This window comes from Canis lupus, chromosome 10 (assembly GCF_011100685.1).
Source record: "Canis lupus familiaris isolate Mischka breed German Shepherd chromosome 10, alternate assembly UU_Cfam_GSD_1.0, whole genome shotgun sequence".
NCBI lineage: Eukaryota > Metazoa > Chordata > Mammalia > Carnivora > Canidae > Canis > Canis lupus.
Window position 1 is genome coordinate 66,553,682 of NC_049231.1, and position 16,995 is coordinate 66,570,676.

General features: G+C 42.6%; 1 long non-coding RNA gene across 1 annotated transcript in view; it reads left to right on the forward strand.

The window, feature by feature from the left end:
- The first annotated feature begins 211 nt into the window (after window positions 1–211).
- The window catches only part of LOC111097793, a 343,982-nt gene continuing 327,198 nt past the window's right edge, over window positions 212–16,995 (forward strand). Inside the window, exon 1 of the long non-coding RNA XR_005366185.1 lies at window positions 212–304. This is a non-coding gene — a long non-coding RNA (uncharacterized LOC111097793). The remainder of the gene's footprint in view (window positions 305–16,995) is intronic.

Sequence of the window (16,995 nt, forward strand, 5' to 3'; positions counted from 1 at the left end):
TGATGGCAGTGCTGATACTGAACGGAGCTAACAGTTACTGAAACTTCCTATGTGCCAGCTCGTGTTATGAGCACCTTTACACGCCTCCTCTCAGATAGCCTTTGCAGCAGCTCTATGAAGCAGATACCATAATTGCCCTTATTTGGGGATGTGGCCCCTGAGACAGAGTAGTTAAGTCACCCTCCTAAGATCACCCAGGCAGTATGCAGCAGAGCTCTGGAAGACTTCATGCTGTAGCCACTGCACTGACAAGGGTGGTTGGGCAACTGTTAGTCTGAGTGACTTGCTCTGAAGACCTTCCAAGGTGGGAGTCCCCAGTCTCCTCTGGATGCATATGGGTGATGTGCTGTTGTCTTAATTGTGGAACTAGATGTGGATATTGCCAGGCACAGAGAGTGGGAACTTAAGAATGTGGCACTCTGGCCCCAGCAACGGTCTGGGGCTTCACTGGGGCTTCTCCTGTGTCTCTGTGGGTAGCTACTGCCAGATAGAAGTACCTGCAGCGACTTTTGTACTTAAATGAAGTGCTGTTAGGAGGAAACATTAGGGAGTGATTGAAGGCAAGGACAATAATGCTGAGGTCTTTTCCTGACTTTGCATTAATAAGAGAATGTGGAAATGTAGCCTGTTCCCTTTAACTCTTCCTTGGCTCTCCTATGGTTGCTTCCGAGAATGTCAGGCTGGGCCTTGCAAACCAGTTGCCTTGGAAGTATCCCTGCACATCTTAAGCTGTTTTGTAAGCTCTTGGCTGTCCAAAATGCCAGGCATTTTTCCTGTGGAAATGTGCTCTGTGTGGTTCTGATTAATGTCTCATTTTCCGTTGTCTTGCTGGACAGCTTCCATTTCCTGCTGCTGCTTGTAGTGTTTTCCCTTGGTCCGAGTCCACCTCCTCTTGTCCACCTAGCACTCTTCTCTAGGCAGCCTGCATCTTCCTGTTAAGCCTCATGACTCCTCCATTCCTACTGGCCCTCATCTTCCAGATCCCTGCTATGAGTCCACTTTTTGGCTAAAGTCTATGTGAAAAACAATTCTACTTGCCACTACTTCCCTTGAAACTTTAGCAATACCAGAGGGAATACACAGATTCACTAATGATACAGTCAATTCTTTACCATCTTCAGACTAATTGTCATCTGGTGATTTTTGTGTATGTGTGGTGGGCTGTCATTTATTAAATTATTTGGTTGTTTGTTTATTTGGGGTCTGAATTTGGGTGGGGAGAATGTCTTCTTATTGCCTTAGGAACTATGTCAGTGCTTGCTCAACACTAATTATCATGAAGCTAATGATCTTTTAAGTTGGTGATCTTAAACACTCAGGTATAGAAATTGGATGTTTAGGTCTTAAAAAAAATTAGCATTCTCTTATAGCCCGCTCTTCGTCTTGTGACTTGTGGGTTTTTCCAGGTCGTTCTCTTCTATCAATTTCATTTATCAAACTGCTTGGTGCTCATAAGGCAGATGATTGGGGAAAGTGCAGCCTATATTAATCAAATCAGCTGTTTGGCAATGATTCCAATGAAAGGCCATGTCAGGCAGGAAGTTCAGCTCTAGGCACACTTGGGTTTTGAGGTCAAATGGGAATCTCATTTATCTATGCCAACCCCCTTGCCCTCTGCCCTTCTCCCAAAGGCTCTTTGCCCTCACCTAGTAACCTAATTTGCGTTTGAAAAGGAGCAGCAATTGCCAACAGCACTTTGGGTTCCAGCATTAAGATTGCCTGGAGAGAGGATCCAGAAATGAGGTGGGTTTGCTGGGACCTGCAGTGTGCAAAACCCAGCAGGAGGGCCCGGGGGCCAGATCTCCTTCCCTGGCTGAAGTTCTTTCTCAGGAGGTCAGAAGCAAGGATCTTCGTGAGAGAGGCAAGGAAAGGGTGAAAGGAAATGGGGCAGAAGAAAGGAGGCTTTCACAAAGGAAAGTTGCTGATTCTGTCTGTGATCAATCACGCTTAACAAAGAGGCCCTGTGACACAAGGCCTTGTTCCTCCCAGAACATCGCCATTCTGCCATCCAAAGCCTATCAGAAGACGCCGACATTAATTTAAATGAATGTCCCTGTTCTTGTTGGCAGCTTTTCCCAACATGGATAGAATTGACAGGACTGATGTCGGTGATTTTTTTTTTTTTTTTTTTTTTCCCTTCAGATTTCCGTGATGCGGTTCTGGGTGGTAGGAACCACCTTCACAAGAGGCCACACGTTTTCCTAGATGCGTCCCCAAAAATGTCAACCTCAACTATAAAGCCGAAAAAGACATTTCACATACATAAAATATGTAATTAAAATGATGAATTATTGTAAGATAGAATATTAGCCTTGTGACATTTTAATCTGAACGCGCGAGAGAGGGAGAAAGAGCGCGCAATCTGAAGCGCTCAATTAAATTTAGAATTTCCCCCCTCCATTGTTATGAATAAATAGAAAAGATTCCGTAGTAGTCAGTGGAATTATTAATTGCAAGTAGTGTAGAAGGTGCATGCACCATATCATGAAATGGAATATCATTGTTAGTGACTATATTTCTTGGTAATTAAGGCCCAGACTAATGATGCAAGTTTTCTCCAGCATGATTTTCATCTGATTATGAGGCTGCTTCATTAAGAGCACTCAGCCTAACGAGCTGTAGCTGTAATAAAGTAATTTTCTGTCTTGTGCTCTGATTGATAAAGAGTTTCTATAGCTAAAAGGAATTGAAAATATAATTATAATTAGAAATGGTTGAATAAAGTTATTACAGGATTGCTGAAGGGTAGTGCAATTGACACCATAATGTTTTTTTGGAAGTGAGCATCTTAAAATTAGACTTTATAAAGCAACAAAACTCCTTTGCTAATAACTGGGCTGAATGTTGCTGCTTCCATAAAATGAACATTTAGATTAAAGGAAAATGAGACTTTCCCACATTGTTCTCGACAAGAAAAACATATGCAAGAAGAATGCTGTCGCCTGTCTTCCCCAGCATTCTTCCCTCGTGAAGTAAAGCTTATGAACATACTTTTTACTCCATTTATAATAATTTTCCTTCTACCATATGTTGGAAAAAGATCTTTTTGATTAAACTGATGTCTTTTTAAGCATATAGTATAATTTTGGAGTTTCCCCTTGCCAATGTGCAAAGAGTTATGCTGTCTTTTTTATGTATTTATATTTATGAAGCAGTGGGTTTCATATAATTTTTCGAATTGTATAGAGGGTTTTTTTTTTTCTGTCTTTGTCATGCATTGGTTGATATCAAAATATAACTGGGGAGGATACAAGATTCCACCCCCCTCCCATAGGAAATGCTAATCAACTTTTTATCCTAGAAACCTTATTTCTTTTTATGATGTTCACATTTATAAACCATGAAAACTCTGTTAGAGCGGTCCTTGGTGTGCATGTCATTGGATATGTCTGCAATATTGACACATAAATCTATGGCAGTGGTTTTATTTAGAATTAGCTGATATACTTTGTGCTTCAAATTAGTTTCACATATTTAATTTGGTCTCTTTTGTCCCATTTTAGCTCTCTGCACTGCATGAAAAACATGCATATACTTTAAAGCTGTGTGGCTTTGTAAATCCATTTTATGCAAACTCACTCAGATATTATTGGGTCTATACTGAAGTGAGGATTGGATCTTCCTAGATCTGCACTTTTGACTGATTCTTTCAAAGCTAGCGTTTTATACCGGTTCTGACAACTGGAAAGACTTTTAGAATTTTTGAGAATCATTTCTAACATATTCTAGGGTAATAAAAGCATGTTATTGGAATACCATTAGTAAGATTAGAGAGGAAAAAAGAGTAGAATTTTATTGGTTGTTCATTGAAAATGTTAGCTGTGATTAGTTACATAATCCTACATTAACCTGTAAATTAAAATTCCTTGGTGCAATTTGATGGCTGATTTAATTTTGTCTTTCTTTGTTTGCCGCAGGCTAATTCCATTATGAATTCTTTATACAGCCTTTTCCCTCAATGATTAGCAGCTTCTACTCAAGTTCTGATTACTATTGTACACTTAGCACTACATAAAGCCGGGGATTAATATTCCCCTGAAGAATTGTTGCTATGGATCTGCTCTATTCCTTCTAAGAGATGTTTCTGCAGCTTCAATTGTCCATAAATTATGATCTCTAGTGAATTATCAGTGGGAGTGAGCTGAGCTTAACAAGCTGAAGAGTGCACTCTAGTTCGGAGAGAAAAAAGGCAAGGGAGAAAGAGAAAAGAGATTCTCAATTATTAATTGTGAGATTGGATCATTCAGAAGAAGTGAGTGATATTTCCCCTATTTCTAGGCATGTAGGCATGTACAAATCAGAATGAGGCTGTGGGTTAAAACAGAAGCTTTAAAAATCTTTCAGTATTTAGTGATCATAACGTGCTGCAGGGTCTCAATTACCTGTAAACAGGGAGACAAAATGCTGGGTGTGCCACCACTAACATAGTAGGGTTATGGGATGTATTTTATCTTGGGAAGGTGGCATTGTCTTAATTTGCGAAGTGTGCGATTTTCCCTTTGTCAGTTTTAGGAACATGTATTTAGGTACCATTGTTTTAAAACTAGGAATAACAGAAGAATTGAATGTGAAATTGACTTTAGGGTTTTTCAAGCGTAAGAAAGGATTTTTCTCAAGTAGCTAATATCTCTAGTTAAAGTTGCTCCGTAGTTTGGAAAGGGTATTTCAGTTTTGCTTTGCTGGCAGTAAAAATCAGGGTTGGATAATATTTGGGCATGTTTCCCCTGGGGATTAAACATCACAAGGGACTGTGTTTAGGATTTTTTTGAATGTTAGCTTATATAAACCTAGATATCCATCCTTCCCACTATACAGCAGTCTGATGGATAGGTTCTTGCTCTTCTTGAGGACTCTGTGGTCCTGCAACGTGTGGCTGAAGCACTTGCTGGCTCAGGCACTTGGGAGCGAGTTTAGCTGGAGAAACCCGTTGGAATCAGGCTGAGACCACCAAGCTTGATGAATTGCTAGCTTTTACCAGTACGTGTTCCAGGCCAAGAGAAATAAACATTTGGATAATATATCGTGTAAGAGGATTCTCATTTCTTCTTTCTCTCTTTCCTCTCATTTAATTTTCTGCCTTCTTTCTACTTCCTTTCTCCTACCTATCCTTCAATCTTCCTTTTGTATTTCTCTTCTTATGCCTCCCCCAGCCACTCATCCCCAAAGGGCAAAAATATGCTGGCATTTTAAAGTTGAAGCAAAAAGGTGAATTTTATTGCTACTTGGAAGGCAGCTAAGGGCAGAGTCCTGAGGGAAGTGAGATAAAATAACAGAATCTGAGAAATGCACTTCACAGACAGTGGAAAGAATCTTTTCCAGAAATTACTACTTTCCGGTTTTCCAACTGCAGAGCAACAAATCAGATACAAAATCAAGGTAATTCTGTTATTAGGGAAGTGGTTCCTGTGAATCATTTTTAAGTTGAAGTCTCAAATTGTACTGAGTGGTTCCTGGAAGTGGAGGGAGTGTCTATTTTATCAGAGCCTGCTCTCTGCAGCATGATTGGTGGCGTTTGGGTACACACACACACAAATGCATACGTACATGCAAATCCATGTGCAAACTTCATTTGAGGTTCAGTGCAGGACAGGAATCTTAGGGAGGGTGGCATATAATTTATTACCAAACCACAGCCCTTCTGACAGTGCAAAGGATGTTATTAATAATGAAGCTGGGACAATGGGAATAAATGGGATGATCTCTGGCGAATAGGACACGTGGTCACCTTAGTCTTAGGGGAGATTGCAGTTAAGTTTCCTAAGGTCAGGTCTCTCAGAGTCCAGTGTTTGCACGTTTGTCTTTCCACTCTGTCAGCTGGCATTTGAGCCTCCCTTTTGTATTGAGGAATTTGATTCCTCAGTCTTGTTAGAAGCCAGAGGCTGGCTCCCACCCTTTTCTCAGACCCCATTGCACTAGGGCACAGCCACGTGACCCTGGTTTGCCCACCAGACACGCTCACAAGGGGCCTTGGCTTTAGGGCTAGTGATGCAAGGAAGTGGGTTTCTGCAGAGCTACTTAGAGTTTCCAGGTGCAGCAGGGACTGTGGTCCTGTGGTCCTGTGGTTCTGCAGTGGGACCCAGAGCCCAGGGCAGGGTCTGTAAGGACCAAGACTGCACTGAGATCATGAGCAGTTTTCTAGACATGTAGCCTGCCAGTTTCCTTCTCTCTCATTGTCAAGGAGTTGCTGTGGGAACTAAATGTGCAAAACATGGTTTGAGGGCAGTCTGGGTGGCTCAGTGGTTTAGCACCGCTTTCAACCCAGGGTGTGATCTTGGAGACCCAGGATTGAGTCCCACGTCGGGCTCCCTGCATGGAGCCTGCATCTCCCTCTGCCTGTGTCTCTGCCTCTCTCTCTCTCTCTCTCTCTGTCTCTCATGAATAAAATAAAATCTTAAAAAACAAACAAACAAACAAAAAAACCCTGGTTTGAGCACACTGGTCAAAATTCGCTCCTCTATTCCACAAAGAGGTACGTGATCTTGAATTCCAGGTGCAGTGCTTGGGCAGCCAGTCATGAGGGTTGGAGTGTGGAGGAGACTTGCTGGTGGCCTTACCTTCTCTGTCAGCTGAAAAAATCTAGCTCTGACTCCTGTGGGCATGCTCACTCGACGGGGCTGTTGGGCATGGGCAAAGGGATCCAGCAGCTAACTGGACCACTGTCCTTAGAAGATGAGTGTTCTCTGGGGGCACTTCATGTAGTTTCTGAACAGGGTAGTCAGTGGCATTTTAGACACACAAGCTTTATTTCATGGATTATTATTCCTGGTTCTACCTACTAAATGCTAAATGCCAGTAATGCTCTCCCAATAGTTGTGAATACCAGAATCTCCGTACCGCCCATTTCCAGACACCCTTTGAGAGCAGTTCAATCCCAGATGAGATCCATTGAGTTACTCTATTCTTCCAACAGCATTCAGTATTCTCCCGGAGGAGAATTTTGACCAGCACATCTTTTACCATCTCATGACATTTTTCGTAACATTCTATGTCCTAGTGATATTTTAGTGCCCCTTATGAATTGATCCTTCTAGAACTTCCTACTCACCCCAAGCCTGCTATTTAATCTAGCTCTGCTTGCAATGATGTACCAAGGAAGTTCACCAAAAACAAACATTATTTACTTGATTTGGCTAAAGACCCACCTTGAAGCCAAATCTGAAGGAAAAATGAAATACCCAATATTTATTTTATTTTTGGCTTACAGTCTTGTGCAGTAGCGTCTCTTGCAAGTGAGTGTTATTTTGGGAGTGAGGCCGCCTAGAATCTTCTCTGCCAGAGACAAGTTCATCTCCCAGGCAGGAATCTGGTCCCCTGGAGACCTCTGGGGTAATGCTTGCTGCGTGAGGACAGTGCTGACTCTAGGAGGAGGCTTCTTGCATGTGAAATAACACCCAGGAGTCCTGCTTTACAGGATGCAAACTGCACCTACAGGGTTACCTACAGCTGCAGGGTTAAGGAGTTGTTTTCCCAAGGTATGTGGCAAATAATACATATTTGGTGGGTAGAATGGTAGAGATGAAAGTAACTGGTTTAGCTTCTTTTTTCTAAATGAGGAAAGGAAGTCAAGAGTGTTGGTTGAAATGACTTTTGCCAGATCATCATCCTGGTAGCAACTCACACATCCTGTATGCCAGACACTGTTCTAATATTAACCATTCTAAACATTAGCTCATTTGGGTCTCTGACACATCCGTTAGGTAGTTATCATCATTATTTTATAATGAGGAAACTGAGGCATAAAGAGGTTCAGGGATTTACCTACCCAAATCCTATAAATGGCAAGTGGAAGAGGCAGGATTTACACCAGGGACTTTCAACTCCAGTCTGGATGCTCCACAGCTGTGATACTGTAGCAAACTCTGGACGATGGAAGCAGCCTTTGAACCCGGGTTGCTTTGCTCTTAGGTGTAATGGACTCTCTGTCCCTCCCTCGCTTCCTCCTTTTCTTTCTTTCCACCTCCATCAGTTTCCTATCTGTCTATAATTGAGGCTCCTCTCCACTGAGATTGCTCGCGGTGCTTGCTGTCTCTGCCTCATTCAGATCCTCACTTTGACATTTCCATGCCTACTGCCTCTCAGTTTTTACTGCCGCCTTTCTTGCCAAATACAAATAATGACTGTTCTTTTGCTGTTCCTTGTTTCTGGTGCAGCAGGACAATGAGGGGAGCACAGATCAGTGTTTCTCAAAGCATGGCTATGGCGAGCCTTGAAAAGAGGGAACCCTGGTAACACACCCAGAGGTAAAGACAATTTCCTTGCTCCATTGATGTCTCTCCCAGGGAAGAGATTCTCAGTAGAGGAGCCAATTCTGGATTCAGAGGAAGAAGTGGCAGTTCAAATGGTGTGTGTGTGTGTGTGTGTGTGTGTGTGTGTGTGTGTGTATCTTAACAGTCTCCATGCAGGGAGGATACTGAGGTTTCAAGTTAGGTGATTCCCTGAATAGCAAGCACAGGCAACACCACCAAAGGCCTAAGTTAAACATTTTCCTGTTTTCATATTGGCCAGTGAGAGAAAATGAATGAAATCCCCAAATGAAAAGCACCCACATTCTGTGGATGCCTTCTCCTACCTTTTACTTCCTTCCCATTCTAGCCACAGCTCAAGTGTGCTTTTTGAGCCAAGGAAGCTGCATAATTTTACTTTGCCTTTGCCGAAAGAGTTGCTGTCAAATTCTATGCAAGATGATTCCGCTGATTTGCATGAGAGGAAATATAATCTGATGAAGATGTAAATGTACACAATTGTTTTCTTATCTGTAGGCTTTCTGTTTTTTATTTGGAAAGAGTCTGATTTAAATATGCCCATTTGACGTAAGTTATAGGGGCTTATGCATTGCTGGGTGATTACATTTTTAAAGACCTCTTGTTGGTTAATTTGGCTTTTCTTCTTATATATGAATTCATCTTGTCATCCTTATGAAATAAGAACTTTGAGTATTTATATTAAAAATATTATGAGAGATAAGATACAAAGATAAGAAATGGGCCCTGCCTTCTAGGAGCTTACAATGAGACACATTTTAAAATGCATTTTGAAGTCATTTGGAATTTGGAATGAATTCTCTATATAAACAAGGTTCTAACACATTGCAATTATAGAACACTTCATCGTTTACAGAATACTATCATAATCCTAGGCAAGACAACAAAAAAGCCTCTTTAACTCCTTATGTAGTTGAAACAATGCAGTTGGAAACCATTTTAAGTTTTCTCTCTCAATTTTTTTTTAAAACCCAGAACTCCCACTACTGGGATCCTGAGCTTTTCCTTTGGCCACTTTGCTCTGAAGTGGGATTACCAAGGTGTCAGGACACAATCCTGAGTGTTGGGTGAGGAGCCTCAGCAGGTTCCAGCTTCCATATACCCATCACTTTTGCATATTGTAGTTAATACTCCAGACTATCTTTTATGGGCCAAACTGAGGTTTTCTTATAACATCCAATAAGATATTTCAAAATTTTGATTTTGCCTTCCAGTCTCTGTGCAGTATTTCAACCTTTAGTTGTACCATATGCTTATGCAATTGTTTAAATATTTTATCTGTTTTTCCCCTGATTATTAAAAAAGGACACATCCAAAATGGGAAAGTGAAAATGTAAATGTGATGAGTCAAAAGGTAGATTTCATCAAGTGAATATAAATGAGATGGGTTGAATCATTTTTGGTCTGTTGTAGGTGGGAACCATGGCCTTTTTTCAGCCTACTAAGGTAAATGAGAGTTCAGTTGTGAAGAAATGAAAATGATAAGACACAATATGACAGAGGTAGATATTAAAGATTGTGTGTAAAAGACAACATAGTTAGGAGTTTTGTAAGATTATTCTTAGCTCTCTTGAGAACAGAACCTCCATGCAAGTTTATTATTTAGCTTGCATACCTTTGACTTTCAGACATATTTCAGTCATTATAGATGGAATGATGGCACAGTAGGACTTCATGCAGTGGAGGGGACTTAACTCTTTAATTGAAAGGGGCAGATGGTCACAGATAGTGATGGCTGGAGCCTTTGGTGCAAAAAAATAGCAGAACAAGGTAAGGGGAAAAGAGAAAGGAGAGGTCCAAGTCAGCAGCAGTAGCTTAGAGAGGACAGTCGTAGAAGTCATGAAAGGTTAGCATGAAAGTGAGCGTTTTGTTGAGGGGGACACTTGTATGAGCAGGAGACATGAGAAAGTCATACAGGGTGTTTTGAATCCCATAAGTGATAGAAAGACAAAGTACTCTGCTCAGAGGTGACATGAGATAATGTTTGATGGTTAGATAAGGGAGGACTTTAGGTGTATATGACATTTGAGCTGAGCCTAGAGTAATGTATAAGATTTTTTTATCCAGGCAGAAATTTGAGGAACTGCTATGAGGGGAACAAAATGGGATGGAATGAGTGATGACAAAAAATTTCAGAGGTGGGAGATACAAGCACATGTTTGGGGAACAGTAAACTATTGGATAATTGTCATTGAGAAGAGCAGAGAAGATTAAGCTATACTGTGGCCAGATCAAGGAGGTTCTATTACTCCAAGCTAAACTATGAATTAGATTTAATTTGTTATTTTCTAATCTGGTGGTGTGGACCCTGAGACTTAGAAGAAAGGAAAAGCAGTTACAAAGCTCTTCTAAGATTTCAGTGAGTGAGAGTTTTGAGGGTCTGAAGCAGGAGGTACACACAAGAATAAGAGTCAGTGGTGGATTTAAGAGCTAGAGTAAGTGTGATTTGGCATGATTGGATTGTCAAGGATCAGAGAAGAGAGTCCAGAATGAAGGAATGGAAAATTGATAGAATTGTAATAAAAATAGTTTGGAGAAAGTTATAGAAAAGAACAAGATAAATTTAAAGATCTTGTATCTGAGGTGCCAATGGAACACCCTGCTGGAATCCTCTGGAGTGTTTGGTGGAATTGAAGGCATGGAATTTAGAAGTAGTTTCCTGGAGGTAGTGGCAAAAGTAATGGGGATGAGATTTCCAATGAGAATATTAGGGCAGAGGGTCAAGGCTTGTGGTTAAGAATTGTGGGAATTTATGCTTTTAGGGTTTAGAGGAGGAAGTTGAACCAATGAAGAGAGAGACAGGAGACTTCAGTACAATGTGAAGGATGACAAAGAAAGAGCTATCTTCAAGAGGGAAGTGGTAAGCAATAGGATCAAGTGCTGGGAAGTGGTTGAGGATGTGGCTATTAGAGGCCACCAGAGACTCGTAAGTGAGCAGGTCCATTTAGAGAGATGCTGTGGTAGCTGTTGTCATATGAACTTGAATGTCTCTGCAAAGCAGGAGACAGTGTCACTGCTAGGATTTGGAGGGCTGTGGGTAAGAAGGGAGCTGTCAGTGGGAAGACTCCTCAGTAGCATTGGAAGTGAATCTAACTGCCTGGTTTGAGAATTTTGTTAGATGAAAGTATATGGTGAGTATTCCCAGAGGTTAGACATTGACAAAGCAGTTTCAGCTGGAGAATAAGGAGTTGTGGGGCCCTAGGGTGCTGACAAGGGAAGAGGCTTAAATGTCTGGCCTGGGTGGTAGGATGAATGGAGCTGGAAAGGGCATGAGGCCTTGGTCTGGGGGAGCAGGGAGAGAGTGAGTAGTCATAGGGCCACAGCATATATGAGGAGGAATAAACATGTGGAGAAGCAAGGACAATTTGGAAGACAGAATTTCAGAGTTTGGGACATTTTAGCTGCAAGAGTTTCCAGTATTGAGAAATCCCAGGGTATGACTGAGAAGGTGCTAAAATAGACTGTGGGTGAGACTTGGAGTTCCAGAGGTCTGAGAGGTGTTAAGTCAGTGCTGAAAGGATTATCAATATGAATTCTGAACTCACCAGAGTTAAAGGCAGTGGGGCAGAAAAGGAAGGAAAAGAACTACTGTTTATTGAGACCTACTGTGTGCCAGGCAGTATGCTAAAGTTTTTCACATCTGTTATAGCATTTAATCCTCACAGTGGCCCTGTAGTTAAGGGTTATATTGTACCTATTTTACATTTGAGAAGCTGAAGCCTCTCAAGGTGACCCAAGGTCTTCCTGGTAGGACATGCTGGAGACAGGCTCTGAATGCAAGTCTCGTCCCAAAGCCCATGCTTCTTTGTGAGAAGAACCCTAAGCCAAAAGTTGTCATCATCATCACCTGGGGATGGGGAGGCGGCGGTCAGTGGACAAAAGGGGAAGACTAGCAGGTCAATGGACAGTGACAACCAGAAGCAGATAGTTTGATATAAACAGAAGTGTGGACTTCAAGAGAAGAGATCATCTTTAATGGGTGCGTTGGGAGAGAGGGCTGGAAACGGAAGTGCTGAGTCAGTGAAATACTGACATCACACATGATGAGAAGGGGCGGGCCCAGAGAGTCAGCAGGGGCAGTGGGTATACTGGAATGGTTGAGGCTCCTCCTGAAGGAAGTTTTGCCTTCTCATTGCCTTTGAGCTCTTATGAGTGTGACACTTGTCTTCATCCTCTCCATTTCTGTTCTCACATCTGTTAGGATCAGTACTGAAAAATGGGTTCTTTCCCTAAGAATTGTGATCAAGCTTGGTAAATAATTCAATTCAAAAGGATTTGTCTGAATCCTGAAACATGTATTTAAAATCAGAACAGTGAAATGTTGGGTATCGTTCCTCTCAGTGGAAGGGAATGGGTTTTGAGTTTTACAGAAAATTGGCTAAGTTCTTCATCCTCTTTCTCACTCAAGGTAGACCAGTAAGAAGGTTAATTCCTGGCATGGTGGTTTCTGAAGGTAACCAGGTAACCATCCTTCACTATTATTTGTACCATTTGGCTTTCCAGGTTCCCTGACAAAAATCCGTTTGCTCTCTAGGCTGGGCATATTTAAGTATGAACCCTTAGAATGTCTGGTGGGACATTGTGAAGACTTGAATGGGCCTGGGCACTCTGAATGGAGTTATTTCCTGGGTATGAATAAGAAGTAGTTGACATCAGCGAGTGATTAGTAGGCTCCTTGATGTCATGCTTCCCGGTTACTGGAGAGCTGTTTCTGCGAGACTGACATCCCTAGGGACCAGGTGAGGCCAGCTTCAGTCAAATATTATAAAAAAAAAAAAGAGTTCAGCTGCTATTTTTCTTGGCATACTAAAATCCATTCATTTTAGGACTTATTCAGGAGAATTTTTTGTTTTTTTTCAGGAGAATTTTTGATCTTGTTTCCTTGCTGCATGAAAATCTCCCAGATACATCTCAGTTAAATAGAAACCTTGTTCCTGCTTTTGAGGAGGTATCTGCTTATTTTTTTGCAGCTGGTTAGCTGGGAGAGAGTCCACCGAGAGGAGTTACTTGCCCCTGTCCTCATCAGCGACGTGGTATGGGGTGTAAAGAACCATTCGGCTATTCAAAAAGTATCTATTGACTGCCTGTTATAGGTCAGTTATAGGTCCTGGGGACTGGAGTCAGATGGCAAGACAGACAGAAGTCCTTACCTGAGGATTTCTGTGGGGAAGATAGTAGGTAAATAACCAACTAACTCTATGAACTAAAATGTCAGAGAGTAGTAAGCAGTCTAACGGAAAGCAGAGAAAGGTGGTAGAGGGGGAGAAGAGTCCCCATATTTGTGGTGTGGCCAGGGCAGGAAGGCTTCCGCGGAGATGGCATTTGAGCTGAGGTCTGGGGACATTCGGCATTGGATGTTTTGCTTTTGATGTTTCATGCAAAGTGCTTTAGCATTCATTAAATTCTCAATCGACAGCCCTGGGGAGAGGATGCCGCTATCCTCCCTCTCAGAAAGAAGAAGAAAAAGCTGAGTGGAGGTGGTTAAATGACTGGGTAGAGTGCACGTACCTGGGGCTGGCCTGAGACTGCCTCACGCCAGGTGCGCCGTCCCCTCCCGGACCACCGCACCACGGATCAGAACTGCTCGCAGACACGCACCCGCACGCCCAGGAGAGCTCTGATGTGGGCGTCAGTCCACACAGCCAGGATGCCAGTGCTGGAAGGGGATGCCAGAGGGGGTCCTCAGAGGTGTCCACCTGGGGAAGGGGTGGGTGTGGTTGGGCGCTCATTGCTCCCTCTGGTCCTGCCAACTCAGAATGAACTAAGACCTCAGAGGACCTGACGCTGACCTTGGAATATTCCCGATAATCTTTATTTGAAAACATTCAAAAAAAAAATCTGAAGACTGCCTTCATTTAAAATGACATCCGCCAACCCCTCCTCACCAAGTCACCCCTCAGGTGTTTAAGAAATGCTGTGAAGTAACTGACAGTAAGCAAAATGCACAACGTGCCTTTTTGTTCTTGCCTTTCCATTTCAGAGAATTCAGGCTTTCTGAAGCTCCCTCCGGTAACAAAACATCTAAACATGTTCAAAACACCGTTGTTATCTTTCACTTTACCCTTGAGCAATGCAAAGAAAATGCTGTGAACGGCAGACATCATTTTGCTAACACTGTCGTATACATCCTAGCTGTGCTTCTCCTAGGAAACCTCCCTTTTCCTTGCTGTAAGGCTGTTTTCTGCTTTGGCCGCTCTGGGGTCTGTTTTCAGGAAGCACGTGGTTTTGCTTCCTTTTTAAATTTCATCTGGGCCCTGTGTGTGCATCTTTAAGTTCAGCAGATGCATCACCCAAATTTCCTTGTGGCTTCATGGAAGGGATTTTACTTGGAATGCAAAAGGGCTAGACACCTGAGCCTTGTAGGCTAGGGAGGCAAATATGTGGCACCTGTGCCATCACTGTCCCTTCCCTGACCTGTGGCAGACATCAGTAGTTGGATCTGGCATCATTTTCTTATTATGTCTAGACATGGCTCCAGGACCCTTCTCAATTCATGGCAGCCACTGCCAGCCTCCAGAGTTGCCTCTTGGATACAGCTTCCTTGTCATCTCCAGGTAGTCAGAATAGCTTCCTGCTGCTAGCTGCTGCCTGGATGGTTTCCACCATAAACTTTGAAATAGTTTAAAGTGCCCTTATTTTACTCTTAGTATTAGCATGACAAATCTAACACAAGCATTACAGGATATCTCTAGTTCTCAGCATGAGAAGACAGTGTACTGGAATCTCTTGGAGGGGGCCCAGACGCGTATATATTTTTAAAGATCCCTAGTTTTGTTGATATTTGACCCATGGGTTGAGGAACATCAGAGCCCACGTTTCCAGTTCCTGGACTTGCCTCCTGCCCTCATAGTGGAGTGGACACCCCTGGGCAAACCTGGGGAATAGAGAGCTAGAAAGCATCTTCAGTTGGCAAGAAGTTCTAAGAGGGCCAGCCCAACTTGATGTGACTACTCCCCCTTTCCCCGGGAACTGTAGCAGTGACTGAGTTTCCTGAGAACAGCGAAAAAACTCTCTCCCCATCCAAGCAAAGGAGTTGCCTACTGGCTTTGCCCTTCCAGGAGACTCATTTCTGGCCCAGAAGGCAGATGGTCTCCCTTGGTGGAAGGGCCAGTGCTCCTGTCAGCATGGAGCTGGATGGGCATACCTGCTCGGGGCAGGAGGCAGCTTCTCTCACAAAGACCCCGTTTGTAGCTTCCAAGAAAGAACATCTCAGCGTGTTCAGAGGCAAGTTGTGAAAATATTTTTTCAGAGGCACCTCATTAGTTTTAACAGTAAATGCTCATAACCGGAAGTAATGATTTGGCAATAATAAGTCAAACTTCAAATAGGAGCAGTAGACCTACTTCTAGAGAAACAAATGGGCCGCCTCCCATTGAGCTAAGTTGTACTTTGAACTTCCTAGAGTCTGTTTTCCCCAAGGAAACAGAGCAAATGTCAGTTCATCAATAATACCTGTGACTCTAGATGTCTATGCCAAAGGGCTTAAAGTATTTTAGAGGTGGCCTCTGTGTCCACGTTTGGCCATATCATCTCCTAGGGGCCTTTGCTTTCTGTCTAACACTCTGTGGTGTGCAGGGTGGGTGCTGAGCAGAGAGCATATGACTCTTGGTCTGTAGAGGAGCCCACATGTCCAGGCATGTGTTGTTACAGCGTTTAGGCCAGTCTGCTTTTCTCTGGTTATAATTCATGCTCTTGGTTATCCATTGAATTATTCAACAGAAGTTAAGGATTGCCTACTATATGTGGAACCTTAGGCTTTGTTCTTCGAAACAAAGATGAGTAAAAGATTGTCCAGCCCTCATATGACTCAAAATCTAATGGGGAAAACAGACCTGTACATAGATTTAAAAAAATATATGTTTTATTAAATATTTTTTATATTTTTTATTACTTAAAAATAAAATCAACTTTTTAAACTTATTTTACTTAAAAATAAAATAAACTTTTTAAGTAATCTCTATGCCCATTGTGGGGCTCAAATTTAATCTCGAACCATGAGATTAAGAGTCACACACTCTACCAACAGAGGGCCACCAGGAGCCCCCGTAGATATTTGAAGCGGTGCAACAGAGCACCATAGAGAAATGCCTTGAGTTTTCTGATGTATAAGTACAGTTCCCTTTCCTGATAAGGGAGCATGTGTGTGGGGGAGGCTTCCTTGTGAAGGTGCCAAGTAACTTGCTTCTTAATGGATACCTAAGAGGATGCCATTTTCTTTTCTTCCTGTTACCTTCCTTTCTATATAGCCTGACATATCCCAAGGTCAGAGAAGCAGAAGCCTTTGGTGATGTAGCCTAAGGCAAACCAAGGGACAAAGATTCTTTGAGCATAAAGATACGTAGGAGGGGTGCCAGGGGTGGCCACCGCTGGCCGCGTGAAGAGGTATTGGCTTGTGACTGTGTTTCACTTTCAGGTTGTTGGAACACAGTTGCCTCTTTTCTTTCTTTCTTCCTCCACCCAGTAATTTTATTTTTTATTTTTTTATTTTTTTTCCCTCCACCCAGTAATTACGGCTCCTCTGAAAGCTGTATGTCAAGCCCGCCATCCTGCGAGCAACACTCCTTAACCTCTCAGCTGTTCGTCCTCATCTAGATCGCTCATTTATTTGTTCCCCTGCTGCTCTTCACTTTCTGCCTCCTCCTTTCCTTTCCCAGCACAGATTCCACAGTCCCAACAGTGAAAGCCCTCCCTTGTGAGGACCTCGCTCCCGGGTCTCTCATCTGGCAAAATCCCA